This window comes from Ictidomys tridecemlineatus, chromosome 6 (assembly GCF_052094955.1).
Source record: "Ictidomys tridecemlineatus isolate mIctTri1 chromosome 6, mIctTri1.hap1, whole genome shotgun sequence".
NCBI classification, from domain to species: domain Eukaryota; kingdom Metazoa; phylum Chordata; class Mammalia; order Rodentia; family Sciuridae; genus Ictidomys; species Ictidomys tridecemlineatus.
The window spans coordinates 164,109,105-164,128,464 of NC_135482.1; the positions used below are offsets into that span (position 1 = coordinate 164,109,105).

Genomic DNA, 19,360 nt, shown 5'->3' on the forward strand with positions numbered 1-19,360 from the left:
TATATAAACTCCAGTTTCCCCAATAAACTTTGACCCAGTGTTTCCAAGGACTGGATTTAAAATAATGGGAAGCCTCCAGAAGGTAGTGGTTTGATTCTAATATGTCAAAAATTACCAACACATCTGAGAGAATAAAAACCAAATGACTAGCAGTGGACTTCTACATTGTTTAGATATTTCACCAAAAAAGCATGTCCTTGCATTTCCTGTGTAAACTTTCAAAAACCATTTTTTCAATACCCAAGCAAAGTCTGAGACATGGATTTAGTCCCACAACACTTATAACTAGCTGGTGAAATTTGCTTAATTTACCTAAACTCTCTGAGATTCAAGTGTCTCATGTGTAATCTCGGGATAAATATTAATATATGAATTAAATAAGAAAAAAATATATGAAGTATTTAAAATGCAAAGCAATCACTGAATCTTTTTAAAATTCCCCCCCCCCCGCCCTGTCTTCTTATAAGTTTCCAGATACACTTTTTATACTGGCTTCTTTTCATCAAATATAGAAAATTCCATCTTTCTACCAGGCGTGGTGGCACACTCCTGTAATCTCAGCAGCTTGGAGGCTGAGGCAGGAGAACTGCTGGTTCAAAGCCAGCCTCAGCAAGCTAGTGAGACCCTAAGGAACTCACTGAGACTCTGTCTCTAAATAAAATACATAAAAGGTCTGGGGATGTGGCTCAGTGGTTAAGCATCCCTCAATCTTCTCCCCAGTACCAAAAACAACAACAACAACAAAAAAAATTCATCTTACCTCAATTCAGCTTATGTTCATCCTCCACAGCTGAAGCAGACTTCTTAAAAGACCTATGTATCTCCCTGCATTCATGTCCTCACTTCTAATTCCATTCCTGTCCTCCATCTCTCCTCCACTCCTGCAAGGGCACCCTTCCTTAGATCCAGCCAAATTCCTTTTTGGGAACTCAGAGGCGACTCGTCAGTCTCTCAACCACTCCGCTCTTGACAAGCTCTCTTCCCAAGGCTTCTGCTGCCTTCCTTCTTGGTTTTTCACCTGATTCCTTGTTAGTCCTTCCTTGTGGATCCTTTCTCTCTTTGGTCCTTAAGTGTCAATCTTCCTCTGGCATCAAGTGTGGCCTTAAACAAAGACTGCATTTAGTATAGGTTCATGGTGTTTTAGAAAAAATTGCTTTTAAGAACATTATTCATTATCAGTCTCAACACCCCTCACACAGAGGTTCATCCTCCCAGCAGATTTCTGATGGAACTTAGAGCTTTGAAAATTTTTTCTTTCCCCATGAACTGGTATGAAGTCATGTTGCCCATCATTTCTCTTCCTGCTTTGGCTGTCAGAAACAGAATAATGTTTTATTCATCAAATCAGAGGCCTTTCTCATGCTATGATTTTTAAATAATCATTTCCTCTAATCTTTCCCTCCATTTTACATTTTTACATTTATAAATATGCATACGTATTATGTCTGTATATGCGTCTATATTTATGTGTGTTCTCTTATATATCTATATATAGTTGTTGTTATTTTGTTTTGTTTCCATTCTTGTAATGTCTCTCTGAGAATAAAAGATCTGCATATTGTATTATGTATTAGCATCCTTGGAAATCTTTGGAAATAGGAGAAATAGTGTATACCATCATTATATGTCAAATGTGGGATTCTGTTTTTCTGTAAAATAAATTTTCATGCATGTTTCAAAAAATACACAAAAATCTATTGAAAGAAACTTAAGCAATATAATTTTCAAATGTTGTATGTAGCATTTCTAGCATTTTTTTAAAAATCCAACTGCCAAAAAAAGGGCAATTTTTGAGATGATTTGGGAAAGATGAATATAGATTTTTAGATGATATCAAAAATAGGGGGCTGGAGATAAAGCTCAGCTGGTAGAGTGCTTGCCTTGCATGCACAAAGCCCTGGATTCAATCGTCAGCACACACCCCCCCCAAAAATTCCTGAGATGATACCAAAGATATATTGGTACTTTTATTATATGTGATAATAGCATTATGGCTATATAAGAAAATATCCTCATATTAAAGATATTTGCTGAGTTCTGTAGGAGTAAAATGATATGCTCTCTGTAGTTTGATTTTAAAATCATTGGAAGTGAGGAGAGAAAGAGAAGGGAAGAAGAAAAAGGAAAAGGAAGAGAAAATAAAATATTGGCTTTGGCAAAAATGTTGATAATTTCAAAATCTGAGAAATGAGTATATTGGGGACTCCTGATATTATTCTCCCTTATTTTAAAATAGTAAAAATAAATAAATTAAGAACTAAATGTTAAATATGTGATGTTTCTAGAAAGAAGACTATGAATATCTATAGACTTAAAGCTTAAAGTTTACAGTTCAGATGGCAGAAAACTCTCAGGCTGATTTTGATAGCTTCTGATATGTGTGCCTCCTGCCACGTGTAAGAGGGACTAGCCAAGGTCAGCAGATGAGAAGCAAGTTCACTGGCAGCTTTAGTGGGCACGCTGAATGAGTCAAGAGAGGTTGGAAGCCGAAAACAATGCCTGCCACGTGGCAACTCTTCATAAGTAGTACTGGTTCTTATTATGACTTCGAAAATACCATTGGATCCCCCACTTCTATTTTTACCCTCTCGTGTTTATATTAAATCCAAGATCAGCTTCTCAAGCCCCAACATCTGCACGTCTGGCTTCTACTGCTTCTCACATCAAACATATTTTCTCTATAAACATAATATGAGCATCACGTGAGATCACCAAGAGAGGCAGGGTATTTGGTTGATAAGAGAGACAGCCATGCTCAGGACCACATTTCCTTTAGTAGTTAGTGGGGTAGCTCTGTGTTTATGGTGTATGTATATCTTTAATTTAATATTATTTTTTTAAATAACAATGAACACTCTGAAAAGGAGTGTTAAAAACTCTGGGTTTTAATAGAGAATACAGCCAAGATGCACTGGGACCTGCTGTTGAGACGTTTACCTTATTGCTTAGAAACCTTAGGAAATAGAGAAGCCATGCAGAAGCACTCAATTTTGGTACAAAGGTGACTATAAGCCTATTTTTCATATACAAACACATATATTGTTGGGAGTCTCCCTGAGAACTCTCTGGGCCTTTCAAACATGGCGGTGGGCAAATTGCCAGTGGGTGGCTAGAACTCCCCAGGCCTTTCAGATAAGGAGCCCCCAATGCAACATGGCGGCAGGCAAGTTGCCAGTGGGCAGATAACAAGTTTTTCTGAAAATTTTCTAATTGGTCCTCCCGTCTTCCATGATCGTGGACAGCTCGTGCCCTCCATGAGTCTTATGCAGGGCAGATGTGTGTGCACCTGCACCGTAGGTGATGACCTGACCTTTACTATGATTGGCCCCGGGAGCTTCCTGGTTTAAGATAACCAACTCTCACTTCCTATATAAGCTAACACCAGCTTACAATAAGGTGCTTCATCTTTGTCACTGCTATCTGTGTGTGTGCATTTTAATCTCCGACGACGAACCTTGGCCTTTCATATATGGTACATATATATGTATACTATATATATTTTTGTCCATAAAGTGTGTGAATGCCAAAATATTAATTATTTAAGGCTTAGTCATTTGGTGATTTGTTCCATCAAGGTTATTTTCTTTAACCTCATTTACATAATTAAGAGGGTGGAAAAGAAATTGTAGTGTATTATACTAGAAACACACTGAAAACAGAAGTATAATGTAAGTACTGGTGTGGGATAATAATCAAGGCATACTGCATTTTTTTAAAGTCATGGAACTAGTAAACAGTGATTCTGATGGTTTCTTTTAAATCACTCAAGAAGATATGCATCTATTGCTACTCTGGCAATGGCATAAGAGTGAACCGGTCACATAAACCCATGCTTCAAATAATGACTGTAAAAATAGGATAAAATAAAAATATTTTAAGACAGCAGATACGTATTAGAGGAGGGCCTGACTGAAACGGTGAGAGCGTTTAAGTTCAAAAAACTGCAATGATTGGGGTAAAGAATGAGAAGTTGGTGGCTTTCTGGCCCAAGGACACTGCCCAATCCCCGGGACTATGACTGAAACACTATGGAAGGGAACCACATGTTTATTGGTTAAAGGCGCCAGAGATAAGAGTTGAAGGATTGGAAAGCACCTGAGAATCTAAAGGAAAAGTCCCAGTAGTGACAAGACAAGAGAAAAAGTAAAAGACAAATGGTGAATATAAATTCTTCCCAAATCCCTAACACTAAACTCCAAAGACATAGAGGAAACCCACAGGGTCAAAAACAAAAAAATAAAAATAGGCATGCAGAAGGAAATCTACTCTTTACAGACACAGTTATGTGGCCAGATCTGAGTTCCCTGCCTTTTTTTTTTTTTTTTTTAACTTAGCATAATCCTGAACCATACAACTACTTGGGCTTCAGAAAGGCAAATCTTTATAAGCCTAAGGATGAAGGACAACACCTATGGTCAGCAGAGCTGCTGGAAATTAGGGGGACTCCCAGAAACAGAGAAACCACTGAATGAATGAAACCCATCTCTGCCCCAAAACTTGGGTCACTGACAAATAATGGTTTTTTTGTTTTGTTGTAGTGCTGGGGATTGAACCCATGGCCTTGTGCATGTGAGGCAAGCGCTCTACCAACTGAGCTGTATCCCCAGCCCTGACAAATAATGGAAACACAGAAGGGGCCAGACTAAAAAAGCAGCAGTGGGAAAGCATGAAATGAAATAAGATCCCCATTGATTCACTCATCAGGGCAAAGTTTGTAGTTTGAATTCACCCACATTAACTACTGAAGAGAATAAAAATCAATCATCCCCTGAAGAACTTAGAAAATCAGTCACTAGAATGTATTCAGGAAAATGTCTGAAAAGTACTAAACACATAAAAACAAAAAAGTATGATCATGCTAAGGAAATAAAGATAACCCATGAATTTGACAACCAGTGTGTCCAGATGCTGAAGTTAGCAAAGACTACAAATAGCAATTCTAAAGAGGTTTAAAGATTTAAAGGAAAATATTATGACACTGAATAAGTGAATAGGATAACTCCACATAGAAATGAAAACTCTAAAAAATAGTTTCTAGAATTCAAAAGTGCAAAAACTAAAATTAAGGCAGGCATGGTGGTGCACACCTGTAAACCCAGTGGCTTGGGAGGCTGACACAGGAGGATCGCAAGTTCAAAGCCAGACTCAGCAAAAGCGAGGCACTAAGCAACTCAGTGAGACCCTGTCTCTAAATAAAATAGAAAATAGGGCTGGGGATGTGGCTCAGTGGTTGAGTGCCCCTGAGTTCAATCATCGGTACCAAAAGAAAAGAAAAACAAAAACCCTAAAATTAAATTTCACTGTATGGGTTTGATGGCAGATTGCAAAATGCAGCAAAGAGATCGATAAATAGAAATTACTCAAGAAAAAATAAATAGAAAAAAGGGACTGAAGAAAATGAACAGAATTTCAGAGACATGTGTGACAATATCAAGCAGTGAAAAATATGTGCACTTTCAATCTTGGGGGAAATGGAGAAAGGTAAAGAATAAGCAAGAAGGGATGGACTCAAGAAAAACCACTCCTAGAGGCATCAAACAGCTAAAAGGCAGAGAAAGAGAAAATCTTGAAAACAGTGAAAGAAAAAAAGAGGTTACAGAAAGGAGGACAATGAAAGCTCACCCGACATCACCAACGAAAGCCAGACTTGGGAGAGCTGAAGGAGAAAATGTCAACCAAGAATTTCATATCGTATAAAGTTATCCTTCAAAAAATAAGAGGTGAGACAAAGATATTTTTAGATAAGTAAAAACAGAGAATTTGCTGCAAGTAAACCTTTGCTGTAGCCAAGAAAGGAAGGCAGGCAGGACGGCAGGAAAGCAGGTCTATCTTAAGGCTGAAAGAAAATAATACCAGCAAGCAACTGAAATTGAAATTCACAGGAAGAAGTAAGAACACCAGAATGGGAAAATGTGGATAAATAAAATTACTATAAATCTTTCAGTTCCTTTAAAAGACAAAGCTATTTAAAGCAAAAAATTAACAAAAAACAATGCCCAGGTGAGTTAAAATATACCAAGATGTCATCTATCTCACTAAAATAGTCCAAAGATTGGAGGAGGGTGGGTAAATGGAGATATACTGTGTGAGATTTCTATATTTTACCTGGAGGAAGTAAATATTAACTTTAAGCAGACAGAGCTATGCTAAATATTGTAATGCATACATAAAAAAGAAAGCAGAGTTATAACTATAAAGTCAAGAATAATTAAAGTAGAATACTAAAGAATATCTAACTTTAGGGAATAAATAAGTAGAGAATGTTTTCAGAATAGAGGTCAATACATAAAGTCAATCATAATTCTATATGTTTGTAACACACACTTAGGAATTGAAATTTAAAAAGAAATACCATTAAGAATACAAAAATATATGAAATAATTAGGACTAGATTTGACAAAATATGTGCAATGCCTGCCTGCTGAAAATGACAAAATATAGCTGTGAGAAATTAAAGAAGGCTGAAATAAAAGGAGAAATATATTGTATCAATCAATCAAAAGAATCAACTATTGTTAAGATCTCAGTTCTTCCCAAATGAATATACAGATCCAACATGAACTCACTCAAAATATTGGCAGACTTTTTCACATAAATTCACAAAGTGACACTAAAATTCATGTGGAAATGGAAACAACCCAGAATATCCAACACAGCTTTGCAGAAGAATGGTGCTTATTTCAAGACGTCCATAAACCTAGTAATCAAGGCAGATCGTTATTGAATGAGTGAGGCAAACAGATCAAGGACAGATCTGAAGCGAGGCCAGGAACAGGCCTACACACGTATGGTCAATTGATTTTTGACAAAGTGCTGAGGCAATTAAACAGGAAAAGAAAATCTTTTTAACAAATCATGCTGGAATAATTGCTAAATGTTTAGAGTAGCCAGCACAATTCTAAAAAAAGAAGAATAAAGCTAGAGAACCTGTACTACGCATATATATTCCAGTGACTTCTGACAAATTCAAAGGAGAAAGGAAATTTTTAAATAAATAATGCTGAAAGTTGTGGGAGACCAACTTTACACGTGACTGGGTCACACTCCCCGGCTGGGTGCTGAGACGCTCAGTCACAGAAATGTGCTCAGTGTCTCGTGCATAGGTGTGTCTTGCTACAGCCCCATGGGTGAAGCTATGCTCACCTGTACCTTTGTAATATAACTCCTTGCCCTGTTTAGGAAAGAATCCTCCATGGAAGTGCCTTGTGTGTGTCCCCTCCTCTTACTGTGCCCTTGGGTGTGGCCTACCCAGGTGTCAGTCAACCTGCTGACAGTGGACATCATGAAGACAGACTCAGCCCCCTGAAACCTGACCCCTTGCCTCATTTGAATAGCTTCTCCTCCATAAAAGGGGTCAGCACATGCTCTCGATCTCTCTTTCTGCGGACCCTTAAGGTCAGAGGAGCCGTCACAGCGACCCCAAAGAAAAAGATATTTGTGTCTCTTGTGTGGTTATTTTACGCAGCCCAGTTAGCCCAGTTTAATTGGAGTGACCCCTGAGCCTTTTAGTCGAGAGAACAGAAACCTGGCAGAAAGTGTTGTAGTTAATATTTGTGTAGCATAAAAATAATAATAAATTGTGCTAGGAAAAAAACTGAATATATTAAAATAAACTCCTATCTCTGTGTCATTCTATAGAGAAAATTTGAAATTCATCATAGCTGTAAATCATATAATCATACAGTTTCAACAAAGAGAGGTAAAATAACCATAAAGTTCCAAAAATGCTAACTGTATTAGCAAAAATATTGATAAATTAGATTTCATCAAAATTTAACTTTTTAAGAGCCATCATTGAGAAAATGAATAGTCAGGTCACAGAATGGAGAAAATATTCACATACATATCTGACAAAGGACTTATATCTTGATTTGTACAAATTAAGAATTTTAAAATTCTAATTTTTAAAATGGGCAAAAAATAACTTGCTTTCACAAAAGAAGACATGAACAGCCAACAACACAGTCACTTAATGAAAAACAACTGGATTTCATTACTCTCTAGAAAAGGCAAATTAAAACCACAATGTGAAATAACTTCGCACCCACTAGAAAGGCTTAAAAACAATAGAGTGACTGAAAGATTGACAACTACAAAAATGGGGAGGATAAGGAACAGTCAGGACTCTTGTACTTTGAGGGTGGGAGTGTAAAAAATGATACAAGCAATTTGAAGGAAAGTTTGGCAGATTCTTATAAAATTAAGTATACATGTTCCCTATTATTCAACAACAACATTCCTAGGTACTCACCAAGAGAAATGCAAACATATGTTAACAAAAGACTTGTACAAGAATGTTCATAGCATTCTTATTCACAATTGCCAAAAAACACATGTCAATCCACTGGGAGAATGGATAAACAGCATGATACGTTCACAGAATGAAATGCATTGCAAGAAAAAAGTTTTAATCTTACAGGTAGGTGTAAATCTGGTTGCATCAAATGAACAACAACAACAACAAAAAAAAAAGTACTTACTATTACTTTAGGTTTCAAAACTGGCCGGTAGGACATTCATTAAGATGTGATGCCTGTGAATATGCTATACCACATGGCAAAAGGGGCTTTGCAGATGGTGGCCCATCAGTTGGCTTTAAGAGGGAGCTTATTCAGGATTATTCTAGCAGATGCAATTAATCACCAGAGTTCTTCAAAGCCGAGGCCAAAGAGGCAGTCAGAAGCATTCCTGGAAGAGTTGTGTCTAGCTGGAAGATGAAGGAGTACCAGTGCAAGAAAGATAGTGCAAGAAAGGATAGTGCAAGAAAGAAAGCGATTCTATCAACAACCTATGCTTGGAAGAGGAGACCTGCCTGACAGAACTTCAGACTCAGCCAGCACCTTGATTTTGGCCTCTTGGGACCTTGAACAGAGAATTCAGCCCCGCTCTGCCAGATATCTGACCTACAGAAACTGTGAGATAATCAATGGCTGTTATTTTGAATTTGTGGCAATTGGTTATGCAGAAATAGATAACTAACACACCATCTGATTCCATTTATTTGAGTTACTAGAACAGGCAAAACTCCATGATGATCTAAGTGAAAAAGGCTATCAATTGGGAAAACAAACTAAGATGCCCGAGGGAAACTTCTGAACTAATAGAAAAGTTCTTTATGTTTTACATGGTGATTACCTGGTTTTAAAAAATTGTCAAAACTTTTAAACTTGATGTCTCTATTAAAGGACACACATACAATGAGACAACATTATGTGTCTTTTTAAAATATATTTTTAGTTGTAGATGGACACAATAACTTATTTGTTTATTTCTATGTGGTGCTGGGGATGGAACCCAGTACCTCATGCATATTAGGCAAGCACTGAGCCACAACCCCAGCCCACTATATGTCTTTTATATTTTTAAATAAAAATAAAAATAAGACCAACAACAAGTGCTTGTACAGATGAGGAGAAACTAGAAGTCTCAGGCATCGCTGATGAGGATATATAATGGTACAACCCGTTTGGAGAAGTGTTTGACAGTTTCTTACAAAATAGATGTTCTCCCCATCATTCAGCAGTTACACTCAGGAATTTATCTAAGAAAAAATGAAAAATTATGTCCACAAAATGTTTGTGTAACAATGTTCATAATAACCTCTAGTTGAAAATAACCTCATAGTCATGGACAGGAGGATAGATAAACAAAGTGAAGAAGATCCATATTGTAGATTCCAACTCGGAGGTAAAAAGGAATGATACCCACAACAAAATGGATGAATCCTAAAATTTTTGTATTGAACAAAATAATCTCTGCATGAAAGAATGCATAATGTTGATTCTATTTAGATGAAGTCCTTGAACAAGTTAAAAACTGTGGTGGTAGAAACTGGAGAATGGTTGCCTCTGGATTAGAGGGGTGGGTAAGTAAAGGGAAAGGGGCCTGGAGGAACTTATTTAGGGTGATAGAAGTATGCTGCATTTTGTTTTGATGGTGATGACGGAGGAATAAATAATTATCAAAACTCATTAGACTGAAGGCTTGAATCCGGTGCTGTGGGAGGCCATCCTCCCACGTGATTTGAGTTACCTCCCTGGCTGGGTGAGAGGCTGAGAGGCGCTTAGACACAGCTGTGTCTGAGCCTTCCCCACCCTTTCCCAGGTCCCAGGGCTTGTTCGTGCAGAGGCGTGCCTGGCCACTGACCTGAAGACCCAATCGTTGTCCTTGACCTTGGGATGCTGCCCCCCTTAACCTTCATTGGAAGGGATTTTCCCTGGATTTTTTGTTCCCCAATAAAAGCTCACTCCCTGGTGTGCTCTCCCTCTCTCCATAGTCTCTTCTGTCACATTAGGTGGCTGGATGCGGGAAAAGAAGCCGTCTTGGAGCTGGTGTTAAAGGTAATGAGAGCCTGTCTCTTTAATTAAAACCCACTAGCTATTTCTTATGAACTGAACCTTCTTTCATGAAGCCAGCGCTGGTCGCATGGCATTATATTATCTGTAAATCATACCCCACTAAAAAATAAACACAAACATCCAAAGAAAGTAGGAACAGTATTCAACCATCATTTACCATAGGCAAGGCAGTTCATTACCGAGGGCCTACTGTGTGCCCAACCCCTGCTAAACCCTTAAGATGGAAAGACCATGGTGGGTTGATATCCCCTAAACAGTTACCTTAACAGATGTGTTTCAGACCAGTCCTGTTATTCCTTTTCTCCATGACAAATTCCATCATTTCCAATACATCTTTATTACATTGATAGTGGAAAGTTATATACTGTAAATAAACTATTAACCTGAAACATTTGTATTTCCAACAACTTAATAAGAAACAAACTGAAAAGATTTTTTCCCCCCATAGGAAATGGAAAATTGTATGTCCAAGGAATGGTTTGATTTAGAATTCTGAGTCCACCCAAACTTTATGAATTTGAAAGCTTTGAGTTAAACTGAAGGAAGATATTGGTTTATTCTTATTTTTATTTTTCATTGATTTCAATTCTGGCAGCCTGTGTTTGCTATATACCATTAATTCCCTGCATCTACCCTTGCTGATATTATCTAAGATTTGTCTTAAAAATTATATTGTGGTATTCTAAATGTTTAAAAGTTTTATGGAGAGTAGAGGGATTACTATAGAGATATAAAGTTTATTTAAAAACCTCATTTCGCTGAGGCAGAACGTTTTGCTTCAAAATTTAAAGCCATTTACAGTTCAGGAAGGGAGAAATAACAAATGACCCACAAAAGCATATGATAGAAATTAAATCATTCTTGTAATCAAAGAAAAATAAGTTAAGAATTAAATACTATGCTTTTGCCTCTCACAAGTTTAAAGTGACATTATCCAGCTTTGGCTGGGGTATAGCATAGGTTGCTAGTGGAAATGCAATTAAGCAGTTTTTGGAAAAGCACTGTGGTCATATGAATCCATATAATCTTTAAACGCAGGCAGCCCTCTCTTTGCATGGCTCTGTTTATTAGAAACTCAATCAGCAGAACTAGGAAAAAATGAAGAATGTTTTATTGTTTTACATTCAATAGTTCCACCTCTAGGAATCTATTTTTTTTTTGATAATAAAGATGTATAAAAAGATTAACATACAGAATTATTTATCATTGTAAAAATGAGAAATAATCCACATATCCAACCACAAGGAAGTGGTTAAGTAAATTATGTTTCTATATAGTAGAACACTATGCTCCCATATGTCTTCAAAAAATAAGTAAGAGTATTTTGAAATGCTCATGATATAATACTCAATAACAACGATAATAAAAATTTAAAAACCCTGGATACAAGTTACCAACAGAATGATCTCAATTTTATGTTCATGTGTAAAAGTGTGCTCCCAGGGATATCCATCCACACATGACCCTAGTTTAAGTTGAATCAAAATGTTAAGACTTTTTCCAAATTATGAGATTATGGGAAATTCGTCATTTTTCTGAAAGATCGCTGTACTTTGTTAAAGAAAAAAATTTCAGTGATGCTTGTTAAATCATGATAAAGAAGACTTTTATTCAGGACCACTGAGATTGGTTTGGGGAACACACAAGGAAGATTTGCAGTGGTGGGAAAAGAATTGGGCTAAACTCTAACCAAGCTCTGGAAAATGGGATTTTATAGCCAAGAAGCAGGGTGGGGGGTCAGTGGGTGGAAAATTACCCAGAGGAAACATCACAGGAAAGAGGGATTCTGGCTAAATGGACCTAACAGAATTCTTGCTGAAAACAGGCCAGAATGACCAGGCAGTCTGAAGGCTCCCAGAGGATGAGGAACCCAATCAGATATTGAAGGCGATCAGCTATCAAGAGTGAATGTTCCTGCTAAACAGAGTTAGCAGAGTTCTTGGCAAAATGGGATTTCACCAGGAACTACACAGTGGGGCCTAGGAGAAGGTTCAGGGGACTATCTAAAGTTTGGTCAAGAAAAGAAGCTTTGTCAACTTCCCTAAACTTTGATATAAAATTGGCTTTTTAAATTTTAGATTTTATTTTTTAAAGAATCAAATATACATTATAACACATTTCTTTTAAAAAATATTGAGTAGGCGAAACTCTGGATAGGGCAGAGGGGTGGGAGGGGATGGGAGGGGGCAGGGGCTTAGAAATGAGGGTGGAATGTGATGGACAACATTATCCAAAGTACATGTATGAAGACACGAATTGGTGTGAATATACTTTGGATACAACCAGAAAAAAAAGAAAAAGAAAAGAAAAGAAAAAGAAAAAAAAAAGAAAAATCTTGAACTCTCTAGCATAAAATAGTAAAACACCCAGTTTATTTCCTGGTATTAGTGATCATACAAACCATTTTCTAGGTCTTTGCTAAAAAGGCATATGTCCATTTTTTAAAATGACTTCATTGAAGTATAAACTACATAAAATATTCTCCATCCATTTAAAGTGGTCCATGTAATGTATTATGTGCATCTCTATTAAAACTCTGCCGTAATCCAAGCATGGAACACTCCATTGCCCCCCAAAGGTCATTTATGCCCCTTGCAATCCCAGGTCATTTATGCTCCCTTGCTCCTTCCACTAATTAGTTATTACTGTAGATTAATTTGTTCTTTCTAGAACTTTATATAAATGGAACTATACTGTATATAGGCTTTTGTATCTAGCTTCTTTTTTTCTTCATGATTGTTTTGAGAGTCTTCATCTGGTTGTTTATATAAATAGCTCCTTCCTTTTGTTGCTGGATAGTATTTAATTGTGTGAAGACAACACATCCTGCTCATCCACTCACCTGTTGAAAAATGAGTTTTCTTTGGTGCTTCACTACTATGAATAGATCTGCTATAATCATTTGCATACAGGTATTTGTGTAGATACTTTTCATTTTTCTTGGGTAAACACCTAGGAGTGTGCAATAATCTAGGTTCTCAAGAAAAGTAGAACCAATAGGATGGAGATATACATATATTTATGTAAGGAATTGGCTCGTGTGACTATTTTAAAAAAAAATTGAGAAGCCCAAGATCTGCAGAAGGCAAACTGAAAGCCAGGAGAGCCAATGGTGTGAACTCTGGTCTGAGTTCAAGACCCAAAGCAGGAGTGTTCCATCTTGAAGACAGTTGAGCAGAGAAAGAGAATCCTTTCTTATTCAGCCTTTTATTTTATATTCTAATGGATTGTATAGGGTCCATATACATTGGGGGGGGGCATGTTTTATTTAGTCTACCAATTCAAATGTTGGCCTCATCCAGAAACACCCTTATAGGCACACTCAGAATGTTTTACCAAATATCTAGGTAACTCATGACCCAGTCAAGTTCACATGCAAAATAAACCAACATAGAGTGGAATGATTATTCGATCATGTAGTAGGTACATCTTTCCTTTATTCAGAAATAAAAAATTATCCAAAGTGCTTGGACCAATTTCTATTCACACCAGTAGTGTATAGAGGTATATTTCCTCTCCATCATCCGCCCCCCCCATACCTGAGAGTCTTTTTAACTTCAGCCATTTTAATAGGTGTGGAATATTCACTTATAGAAGTTTTAATTTGCATTTCCCTAATGATGTACAGCATTGTTAATGTGCTTGTTTGATATCTCTGTGTGTGTGTGTGTGTGTATATATATATATATATATATATATATAAATAAAATTTGCTATCTTTGATAAAGTGTCTTCTCTTACAATATTTTGCCCAATCTTTAACTGGGATGTTTCTTGTCTTAATATTGAGTTTTCACACACACGCGCGCGCACACACACACACACACACACACACACACACACACACACATCTTTATGCCAATACCAAACTACCTTGATTACTGAGAAATTATGCTCAGCTTTGAAACCAGGTAATCTTAATCCTCCAATTTTGTTCTCCTTTTTTTGAAAATCATTTGTCTATTTTTTTTGTCCTTTGCATTCTTATGCACTTTAGAATAAGTTTATTCTTTCCTACAAAAAATCCTTTTGGGATTTTGATTGGGATTCTGATGAATCTATAGATCAGTTTGGAAAAAATTGACATCTCAATTATACTGAATCTTCAACTCATGAACATAGTATCAGTATCTTTCTATCATCTATTTGTCTATCTTAAACATTATTAAAACTATCAACTAGTTAAAAATATCTGCAGTAGGTAGAAACATAAATACACATTTTTCTCTCTATCCCCCACTTTCTGAATATGGTTAAAACTAGTTAATTGTGCAGAGATACGTATCAAACTATATATTGACATTTTCCTTTCCATTCTACTTAATAAATATATTTTTCCATTGTTTTTTGTCATTTTTTTTCTTAGAGAAAAGCAGTCAACATTATTACTGTTGTTTCAAATATAATGTATGTTTGTTCTTGGAATGTTTTTAGGATTTTCTTTCTGCCTTTGGCTTACAGCAGTTTGACGAAGATGTGCCTAGATGTGGTCTGCTTTGCATTAATCCAGATTAATTGGTGTTCACTGAATTTGTTAAATGTGTGGCTTGATGTCTTTCAACAATTTTAATAATTTTTGGTCATTTTTTGGGCAAATATTCTGCTTTCTTTTGTACTGAGGACTGAACCCAGGAATGCCCTTTCACTGAACTACCTTCCCAGTATTTCTTACTTTTTATTTTGAGACAGGTTTCACTGAGTTGTCCCAGCTGGCCTAGAACTTGCAATCTTCCTGCCTCAGCCTCTCGAGTAGCTGGGATTCCAGATGTGCGCCACCATGCCTAGCCTCTTTGGCTTCATTTTCTTACATCTTATTCTAGACCCATTATTATAAATATATGAGACAGTTTGGTATTTCCTACATGTTTTAAAATAAATTTTTAAATGAATAGTTTTTAATTCTAGAAAAAGTGCAAAGAGAGTACTGTTCCCACATAATCTACTGCCAGTTTCCCTTGTTAAATCTTACACTAGTGTCGTATATTTGCCACAATCAATAGTGAATACTAACAAATCTTATTAACTAAAGTCTGCACTTTATTCACATTTTCCTGGTTTTTGCTTCATGTGCTTTCTCTGCTTCAGGGTCCCATCGTGTTTGATCACATCGTGTTTGATCATTACATCCTCAGGGATCCTTCAGACCATAACCGCTTCTCAGACTGCCCTTATTTATATAATGGCCTTGACAGTTTTGACAAGTACTTCTCTCATGATGTCCACCTTTCTCACTAAATAATCTGATGAATTTATCATCATTTAGCATTGTCCTGGCTACTGATTCTAATATCTGGACCATCTGTGGGTCTGTTTTTAATGACAGTCTTTTCTCTTGAATGACTCCCATTGTCCTATTGTTTTCAGTATTTCACAATTGTTGTTTTTGTTGTATGATCGTGTAAAACAACAACAGTGACTCAGGCAAATAATGAGTACGCCTATAAAATGGTGGGACCCCTGTGTCGCCAGCTGGCCGGGCTGGCGAGATGAGCTGGGTTCAAAGGAGTTGGCTACAGCAATAAACTGAGAAAATGGCTAAGGAACCACGAAAAACACGAACATGGTTTCTAAGGTCAAGGGCGGGACTGCTCTGTGACCCCAAGGGTCAGCTCGCTGGGCAGCACTGGAAAGAGAGCAAGTGAACACACCCAAACCTTCCTATTTATTGGGGAGAAGAAAATTCAATAGAATATTTCACCCAAATAAGGCAAGGGGTAGGGTTTTGAAGAGTGGAGTCTAGCTTGGTGATGTCTTGGGGTCAGCAGATTGCTTGACATCTTGGCAAGTCACACCCATCTCAGGTGCTGTGTGGGATCACAGGCAGAGCCAGAGGAAAGGCACATTTGTGTGGCTCAGCCCAATCAGCACGAAATACCAGACCAGTTCCCTCGTAGGCTCAAATGCACGTAGCTCACACACACAGCCCATGGATGGCTCGCGACACCCCTGCTCTTTCAGCCCTCTGACTGGGAGAAAGAGTCCCTCTGATTTAAGGGTGGGTGGAGACTGAGCTTCACTGTACCTTATTGGAATTCATTTCATGGCTGTTGTCATGCCAAGGTCTCGGCTTGGCACCAGAATCACGAGCCACCACACACCTTTGTAGGTTCAAACAGCAATTCTTTATTTCCGCTCTCACACCGCCTCCACACAGGTCCAGGGACAATCACGTTCTGCCGTCTCCCGCACAATTCACCTACTCCACGAGGCTATCTCCAAATCCCATTTTAATCTCACGAGAACAAGCAGCAGGAACACCCTAATCCCAGCAATAATCTTCAATCTCCAACTTCCCTAAAACCCATTATCTTAAACTGGCAACGCCTTAAACTCAAGGAGCCGGTTACTTCCTCAAACCTGATCAGCTCTAAACCGGATCCGCCTTGGTCCTTGAGCAAGGTCACCTTATTAAAGCATGCATGCAATGTCCCATGGAATGTCCTCTAAGCAGCATGGGGTACCTTGGCAAGGAAATTTCGATGCGTCATTCCTACTTGGTAATGGCCCTCAGCATGTTGTCAGTGTTTTAAAAGTGAGGTTGGGACTTTTCTTTCAGTTATCTTAGAGCCCAACAGGCAGCAAGTCTCTAAAAATTTCTCTGATCTTCATATCCCAGCCCCCCACTTTTTCAGTTGCAGGAGACCTCTTCATGCTTTAGAGCCTGGCCACCATCTTTGGGGGTTGCTGGGGCCTTGACTTTGCTCTGTGACTCTGCCTCCACATCTCAGATGGCTCTTTTCATCGTGATGCCGTCTCAGCATTCAGTACCTGGTACAACATGCTGAGAAAAACACCTGGTGTGGCAGGGTGGGAAGAGGGGGGAGGAACTTCTCTCCCTTCTCCAGCTTTGCCCCAGCTTCTGCAGACTGCCGCCTTGCACTTGGTGAGAGCCCAGGGCTTCTCTCAGCCTTTCTGCCTCATGGTCCCTATTTGTTTGTTTATTTTTGGTACCAGGGATTGAACCCACTGGGCCACATCCCCAGCCCTTTTTATTTTTTTTATGATACTGGGTCTTACTAAGTTGTTTAGGTCCTTACTAGGTTACTGAGGCTGGCTTTGAACCCACAGTCTTCACGCCCAGCACCCCCAAATCTGAACAAAGACTCACTCCTGCCTTGCTTCCAGGGTTCAGCAGTCTCCTTTCCTGTCCTCTGGGGACACATGGTGTACATACATCTACAGGGTCTCTCAGTCCACCCACCCTGGCACCAACTTGCAATGTGTGACCCCCATGCGCACAGTGGAGGCTGGGTGGGTATGGATTGTCACTGGAGCACCTTGGAATTCCAATCAATTAGGCCAGCCCACATACAATCATTCCAAATTTGCTGAAATAAAGGGTGGTTTCTCCCTTCCCTTTCTGCGATCCTTCTCACACATACTAGGGAGGAAAACCCATTTTCATGGAAAAAAATTGATCCTTTCTGAAATTTAGATATTTCCTTTACATACATTTATGTATGTATGTATGTATGTATGTATGTATGTATGTATGTATGTATGTATATTGGTTGGTTGTCTGGGTTGTCTGATGGATATAAAGGGTACAAATAAAACAACAAATAAAATTGTGGGTTTTGTAGTGTTTCTGGCCTGTTCTTGTTGAGATGCTCCACCACTTTCTGCATTTTATATAGGAATAAAGTCTTGTTCCCTCAGATTTTGTGCACTGTCCTCAGATTATAGGTTGTGCATGTGTCACTAAGTTACCTTAAATGCATGTGCGTGTGCACACACACACACACACACACACACTTATTTTTAAAAATGTTTGAGCAATGCTTCAAAGTTCTAAGTTCAACATCCATACTAAATGTGGAAGAGCTTAAACTTGCTTTGGTCTTCAAACCCCACCCCTTGCAAGATACTCACATAATAAGTTTATTCAACAAACATTTACTGCTTACCTACTATGTGCTAACGATCATTTCTGGTCAAGGAGCTATGAGACAAGTGTCCCATGGAGCTTACGTTCTAGTGGACTTCTGGAAAAATGAAAGGATCCTGACTTAGCTTGAGTGCTGCCCAATATGCAAGTTCACTGCAGTCTAGAGTTTGAAACAGTCATTTCAGGAGCCAAATTATTAAGGATAATTTATTCCAGACCTCTGCTGAAATAAACAATGCTTCTGACTTCTATACAGATGTGCAGCCAGCAGGGAGCTGACTGCCTCCATCAGTTTCTAGCAGTCTTTCAGCAAAATCAGAGCTCCACATGGAAAACCAAGTATTCTTCATCCTCTGTGCACATTTAGGCAGCCCTCGGGCCTCTGGCTAATGAGGAGATTACAACTCTTCTCTTTGTATAATTTTTTCATCTGTGACAGATTTAATGTGGATAATAATGCTCAGTCAATAAGCAGTCCAGGATCACTTAGCAGAAGTTCAAATGAGTCCTTCATCTGTAATTTTAAGAGGGCCATATGTATGACAGGGGAGGACAGTGGGTGAAGAGCTGACCTAAATGCAGGACATCCTGAACAACCCTGTAGCCTTCATTTTTTCCACTTCACTCACTGAGGTTATGAACAATGGAAGAATGCATTTTATAGTAGATATAATTTGGGAATGACATTGAGAGCTTAAACCAAAGGATGATACTATTCATGTAAGACCTGACATCATGTTTACTTCTCCCATTTTAGGTTATTGACCAAAGCAGGGGTCAGCGAACTTTCTCTACGGGTCCGGAGGGTAAATGAGATGGGCTTTAGTTTCTGTGGCAACTATTCGACTCTGCGGCTGCAGAATAAAAGCATCCATAGACAGCAGGCGAGCAAATGAGTGTGGCTATGTTCCAACAAACTTTACTTACAGAAGCAAGTAGCAGTCTGCATTTAACCTTTGGGCCACAGTTTGTCAACCCTCAAAAGAGAGTTGGGAGCGTTGGAGCTGTAATTCAACTCTCCAGAAAATGTGTGTGGCTGCAGGCAGAAATGGTGGCTGCCTTGGTTTGTGGGCAAAATATGACACTATTATGAAGTATTTTAGACCTAGATGAT

The 19,360-nt window shown here is 38.2% G+C and overlaps 1 long non-coding RNA gene across 1 annotated transcript; it reads left to right on the plus strand.

The window, feature by feature from the left end:
• The first annotated feature begins 8,758 nt into the window (after positions 1-8,758).
• Positions 8,759-12,523, plus strand: LOC144365158 (uncharacterized). Its single transcript, XR_013423396.1, has 3 exons — positions 8,759-8,914; positions 10,277-10,340; positions 12,184-12,523. It is a non-coding gene; the product is annotated as an uncharacterized LOC144365158 (long non-coding RNA).
• Positions 12,524-19,360: the final 6,837 nt, after the last annotated feature.